Source organism: Oncorhynchus clarkii, unplaced genomic scaffold, assembly GCF_045791955.1.
Source record: "Oncorhynchus clarkii lewisi isolate Uvic-CL-2024 unplaced genomic scaffold, UVic_Ocla_1.0 unplaced_contig_10086_pilon_pilon, whole genome shotgun sequence".
NCBI lineage: Eukaryota > Metazoa > Chordata > Actinopteri > Salmoniformes > Salmonidae > Oncorhynchus > Oncorhynchus clarkii.
In genome coordinates this window covers 1879-8828 of record NW_027260142.1, presented here as the reverse complement: position 1 = coordinate 8828, position 6950 = coordinate 1879, and the positions used below count along the sequence as shown (strand labels likewise).

At 52.1% G+C, this 6950-nt stretch overlaps 1 pseudogene; it reads right to left on the bottom strand.

The window, feature by feature from the left end:
* Positions 1–1169: 1169 nt before the first annotated feature.
* Positions 1170–1349, bottom strand: LOC139401163 (U2 spliceosomal RNA; annotated as a pseudogene).
* Between the last annotated feature and the right edge of the window lie 5601 nt (positions 1350–6950).

Genomic DNA, 6950 nt, shown 5'->3' with positions numbered 1-6950 from the left:
GTTATTGTAATGTCACCATAGCTCCGAATCGGACAACTGATACAACGTTAGGTCTGTTACTGAGTGTAGAACGTGAGGACGTGCCCAGGGTTGTTCTCTACATCCCAACAATACTAATTTCATCCAGTCAGCTGTGGTGCTCGCTTATGTGACTCTCACCTTATCTTTCGTCTACCACCTACGGTCTGTCAGAACCGCATTTGGGGAAGTAGGCAGCTCTTCGCTGCCACTGTTAGATGGAACACATTGATTCACACGGTTCGAAAGACTGTAACGGGTTCGGTAACTCTTAATAGGACTCAGGTATTAACTAGCATCTGCTCCCAAATGTACCTCCAAGGTCTAGACAAAAGAGGAGTTGGGAACAATAATGGCGAGCAGGGTTAACAGTGTAGGGGAGCAAGGCACTGGGCAATACGCTGGGTCGATAAGGGATGTCAACGTGAAACAACTGGTTCAAGCTTGGATAGGGCACACGCCTGCTAACCTGGACATGTCTTTTGAAAAGTTTCTGCTCATGTCATCACGGGAAACTAATGCCTTTGGTGTTGGGTTCGCTACAAAGCACAGCGAAATGATCAAGAGGATTCTCATTAGCTATGCTGGCTCTGTCGATATCATAAATGCCTTGTCTGGAGTCAGGGACACTAGACACACCAGTCGATTCGGGTACGGAGTCGGGGACACTAGACTCCACAGTCCACTCGAACACGATCGATACAACAGCGACGTGGATCGACACGGTGCTACTGGGTATGACTATGATGACCAGGATAGATTGTACGCAGAGGAGTTTGACATGGACGATGCTCTCGCAGACTACATCACTGAGATAAGGCTTCAAGATGGGTTGAAACGAGGCCATGCTAGTCAAAGCAGAACACATCAGTGAGCTTAGCTTCTAGTAGCCTGGCGACCTTGGTGCTGGGTGTTCAACAGGTACAGTGAATGTGCAGTGAATGTGTTACACAACCCGCTTTTTTTTAAATTTTTTTTAAGTAAAATGGCGGGAAACGGGGGACCCCATTGAAGGGCGCTTCGCCTTTCTAAGAGTTTGAATGTTTTTCTTTCCTTCTCTTCTTCTTCTGCTAGCCAGCCAGCCAGCCAGCCAGCCAGCCAGCCAATTACATACCTTTGTGAATTTGTATTTTTCCTTGACAACGTGAGAAAAGTGTTGCACCGTTCCCGGAGGTACTGCAATACCGGGTCGATGCGTGGAGCGGACGGAGCAAGCCCCATTTCCGACTCCCTGTTCGAAAAATCCATTTAATATGTAGTCCCCCGATGGGGGACGTATCAGATATTAAACTGATAAGAACAGATTTTTTTTTTTTTTTTGAAAAAATAATTTATTACTTACTATGCCATTCATTCATACAATTCAAAAAATATAATTTTCTTTCCAACTTAAATAATGGCATTTTCAAATAATCAAGAACACACAAACCAAAAACAAAAACTCAGGGGAGCATCATCCCTCCCCGTCATCCCTAACCACTACCTTTCCCTATCTCTCCGCTCCTAATCTATCCCCTTATCAATCTCCATCTAACACCCCCAGCCCTAAACCCCCTTTCCATCTCTCCCGTGCCGCATGTTTCCCCCACTTCCTCTCCTCCCTCTTCATCCTACCTCTTAAATCTCCTTCCACCCTCCTAAATATCCCTTCCACCCCCCAATCTCTCCCTGTCTTTACCAAATTCTGCCTGGCTTCCCACAGCCCCCGTTTAAAGAGGCTCATGAGAAGCCAGAGCAGAAATCTATCCCTATCTGTACCCCTCGCTTTCCCTACACCTCTCTCTAACCTAGCCCATGTAACCACAAAATCCCCTCTTACCAAAACTATCAACACCCGTGCCCTCGCCCATACCACTCCGGCAAAGGCACAGTCCCAAAAAGCATGGCGCACAGTCTCCTCCCTGCCACAAGCAGACCTTGGGCAGGTGGGGGATCGCGCCAAGCTATGCCGGTACATGGTGGACCGTACCGGCAAACACTTGTGGAGGCTCAACCAATTCAGGTCCTTGAGCCTGTTGTCCAGGCCCCGCGCCTGCACTCCCTCCCAGACCACTGACGAAATGCCCGCTACAGGCGCAGGACTCCCTGCCTGCCTGACCTCTTCGTACAGGTGCCTGTGGTCTAAACCTACTCGGGCAACTTCAACCTCGGGGTGCGCACGCAACCACTTGGCCGCATGGCCAAAGTGCCACGGCAGCTGTTCCGCCCGAGGACCCGTGTTAGACCACACCATTACGCTTCTCGCTTGGTAGGAGAAGAACACCCGCAGGAGGTAACCGGACGGGTGTATCACCGGATGAGCCAGTTCTGTCAACACAAAAGACACAAAAATTGTGTCCAGCTTGAGGGGGATGTTAGGTACCCCCCTACCTCCCTCCCCGATGGGACAGAGCATGCGTGCCCTGGCGACCCACTCGTACCTGCCACCCCACATGAACTGAAACACGAGCCTCACTAGAGGCCTCCTCAGACAAGCCGGCAATGGGTAGATGTATGCCAAATACAATAGAGATGGCAATACATCCACCTTTAGGACCAGGACCTTACCTATAAAAGACAAAGACCTAGCCTTCCACATTGCTAGCTTCCTCTGTACCACTGCGATCCTCATGTTCCAGTTCAGCGTCGCTGAGCCAGAGGTCTCAAAATGGACCCCGAGAATCCTCAGGGCCCCCTCACAGAGAGATAACCCCCCGGGAACATCCGTTCTACCGCGCCATCTTCCGAAAAACTTAACGGAAGACTTTGCATTGTTCAGAACCGCCCCCGACGCTCGGGTGAAATCCCCAATGATGGCAAGGGACCTTGTCAGGCACGAGTCCTTGCATAGTAGCAAGGAAGTGTCGTCGGCGTACTGCGTCATCTTAACACGCAGCCCACCGCTTCCAGGGATCAACAAACCCTCCACCCCTGTGTCTGCCCTAATGGCAGCCCCCAGAGGCTCCATGTACAGAACGAAGAGGAGTGCCGAGAGCGGGCACCCCTGCCTGACCCCAGACGAGAGGTCAAAAACGTCACCCAAGTGACCGTTTACGCTTACTCGACACCCCGCTCCGACATATAATGTACGGATCCATCCTATATACTTCTCCCCAAACCCTAATCTACCTAATACCCTGAATAGAAAGGATCTATTCACGCGATCAAAGGCTTTCGCCTGATCAAGCGCCGCTACCATTAAAGGCAGACCTCTATCTTCAACCCAGGCGATGGAGTCCCTGATCAACTGAAGGTTCCATCTAATTGAGCGTCCCTCTACCCCGCACGTCTGATCCTCATGGACGACGTAGGGAAGTGCTGTGCGCAACCGGTCCGCTAAAACCTTTGCAAGCAACTTGTAGTCTACACACAGCATGGTCAATGGCCGCCAGTTGCCAAGGTCGGTTGCGTCCCCCTTCTTGTAAAGAAGTGACAGCACACCGACTACCATTGAACCCCCCGGGACACCCGTCTCGAGGATGGCCTTCAAGACTTCGAGTACCACCGGTCCAAGTATACCCCAAAACTTGAGGTAAAACTCCGCCGGCAGCCCATCCATCCCAGGCACCTTCCCTTTTCCCATCCTCCTAAGAGCGCTCTCAACCTCTTCTAGTGAGATCTGGGCCTCCATCACGTCTCTAATGTCCTCCGGCAACCGCCGGGACAAGTGTTCTAAAAACACATTTCCCTGCTCTACATCTATTTCCCTTTCCTTAAATAAACCTCGGAAATGATCAGTTGTCACCCTGACCATCTCCTCTGGTTTACTTACTACACTACCATCTTCTTTTCTAACTCCATGCATTACCTTCCTACTCTGCCTTGCCCTAACCGACTTAAAGAACATAGCGGAACAAGTCTCATTATGTTCTAAAAAGCCACTATGTGCACGCTCCAGGAAAGCTCGAGCCTTCAGCTCCTGCAGCTCCCTGAGCTGCGCCTTCAGGGCAGTGGATTTCTCCCAGTCAATCGAACCACCGAGGTTGCCTGCCTCGTACTCAAGTTCGAGCAACCTTTGGATACGATCCACCTCCCTCCTTTCCTCCCTTTTCTTCCTCTTACCATATCCTATAATAAAGGCCCTAATCCTTACCTTTACTATATCCCACCACTCTAACACCCCCTCACACATGGGCCGGAGGCCTTCAAGCCTCCGAAACACCCCTGTGACAGCATTAACAAAAACCTGCTCATCCAGTAAATCCCGATCTAGTTTCCAGTACCCCCTACCGAAGAGGCAGACTGGCGACCCCACCTGCAGGAGCACCCCGTCATGGTCCGAAAAGAAGACAGGCAACAGCCGCCCAGACAACCGACCCAAAGACCTAGATACAAAAATATAGTCGAGCCTCCGCGCAACCCCCCTGGAGTTGCGCCATGTGGGACCGACCATTGCCGGAGTAGTGTGCAGGCCACCATCAACCAGGCCATGGCAAGCCATTAGCCCGGTGATGGCGCCTGCACTACTGTCTCCCCCTATCCCCAAATCTATATTAAAATCACCTCCTATCACTAAGTGCCTATTTGTGACACACAGGGGCGCCAGACAGTCCACCATCTCCCTCCTGTCTGCCGCCACCTGTGACCCATACACCCCAAATAACCTATATCTAATATCCCTATATGTGATGTCTACACCCAAAACTCTCCCCTGTACTACGCCAAAAGTGCTCTCTACAATAATCTCCCTATTCCCAAACAATATCCCTACCCCCGTTGAGTGCACCCCTCCTATGCCCCACAACGAATAACCCTTATTCCACTCTCTCCTAAACCTTTTGACATCCCCTCCATCCCTCAGGTGAACCTCCTGCAAAAAACAAACGTCAAAACCCACCCCTTCTAAAAAACTAAACACCGCCCTCCTCTTAACAAAATCTCTTAAACCCCTTACATTTAAACTAAACAAAATTATCATAAGGTTCTATTATAAAACAAAAACCAATTATCTCAGAAAATAAAACCCAAAAACAACCACCAAACAAACAGGAGGCTCACCTGATGCTCCCCTGGCCCATCACACCCGACAGGGACATCTTCCCCTCGTCCGACGTCTCCCCGTCCTCATCCATTCCTCCAGCCCAGGATGCAGGAATGGTGTTAGGGTTAGGCGTACCCTGCACCCCGGGCTCCCCACCAGCTTCCTCCCTGTACTCCTCTAAACTGAGGCTGGGGGACTCCATCTCCTCTGAGAAGATTTGGGGACCCTCAGCCAAAAAGCCCTGATCCTCTCCCAGGGATCCACCCTCCCCCCCGTGCTGAGGGGCCTCCACAAACAGTGAGGACAGGGACTTCCTCCTTAACCCCATCACTCGCTTGCCCCCCCCTTCCACACCCCCCTCCCTCTCCCTATCTGTCACTTCTGCCCCCCTCTTCCCTTTCTTCATCTTATTTTGTCTTTTGGGTGGAAGAGGTATAAGGGGCTCAAGAGGCAGCGGGGAGACAGCACCTCCCAGCTCCTCCGCCAGCTCCCTCATCTCCTCCACCAGTAGGTCCGACGCACAGTCCCCCCACTCCCGCCTCCCCTCCACCCCCTCCCCAGGTCCTGCCACAGGCACCCCCACAGGTCCTACCACAGGCACCCCCACAGGTCCTACCACCGGAACCCCCTCCCCCACCACCCCCTCCCCCGTTGATCTTTCACGCTCTTCCTTCTTTCTTTCTCCTCCCGCTGTCACTCCTTTCTCCTCTTCTTTCTTCTTGCCCTCTGGTCCAGCCGTCTGCGCCTTAAAAGGCCGTCCTTCCCCTCCTCTTCTTCCCCCATCCCCCTCTCCTGCCCTCCCTCCAGCTGCAGACGCGTATGACCTCTGCCTGGCCGGGCACTCCCGCCACAGGTGTGCAGATGAGCCACACCCGTGGCACGCCTTAGGCACTTTGCAGTCCCTCGCCTCGTGCTCCCCAGATCCACAATACCTACACTTCCTTGTGTCGCACGAGGCGAGGATATGGCCGTAGGCCATACACCGCCTGCAAAACGGAGGCTGACGGGCATAATACAGAGTTCCCCTGTCAGCCCCCAGGGAGAACATCGCCGGGGGATGGAGGAAACCATCATGCCCCTCTGGGTCCTCCCTGAGCAACGTCTGAAAAACTCTCCTTCCATTCCAGAAGCCCAGGGAGTCCCTTATGAGCCTTGCCGTTGATATATTGTCCAAATACCGGCCCAAAAAAGACCTCACCTCTTCGTCAGTCACATGAGGGTTATACATATTTACTGTGACCAGCCTGAAATTACTTTTTCCCAGGCTGGTCACCTCGTAATTGCACATCGGTTTCTCCTTTCCCACCTCTCTCGCCTTCTTCAGCACTTCTTCAAATTTTTCCTCCTTCTTCAACGTCACATCAAAAGATGCCTCCCCCGGATTTGCCTGGAGGCACAGCACCTCTCCCACCTCCAACTTTAGGGACCCGATCAAAATGGCCCTTCCAAACGTCTCCCTTCCAAACGGCTCCATCTCCTTATTCCTCCAGGCAAACCTCACAGTATTTGCTATACCGATCCCAGGCATCTTTGGTGTAGAAAACCGAGCCATTTTTCAAAACAGAGAAAAATACTCAAAATAGAAAAGGAAAAATTTCTTTTTGTTTTCCGCACGAAAAAATTCTTACCGCCCTCCTAGGACGACCTCTTGGCTCAGGGGCTCTAGGACACCTCGGTGTCAAGCTTGTACTGAGCCAAAAGGCCGAGAAGCGATAACCCACAAATGGAACCCTGAAACCGCCGGACCCCCGGGGGTCTCGACAGACCTCAGCGGGTGGGTTGGCAAAAGCCAGCTCCTCTCTCCCTCCACCCCCACTCACTCACCCACCCACCCACCCACCCACCCACCCACCCACCCACCGTTTGTTTCCCTGGCGACAGGCAGGTGTTTTTTTGGGGAAAAAGTCGCTAATGCGTCTTTAAGTCACTATCCTGGCCCATCTCTGTCAATTTCTCTTGAAACAAGATACCG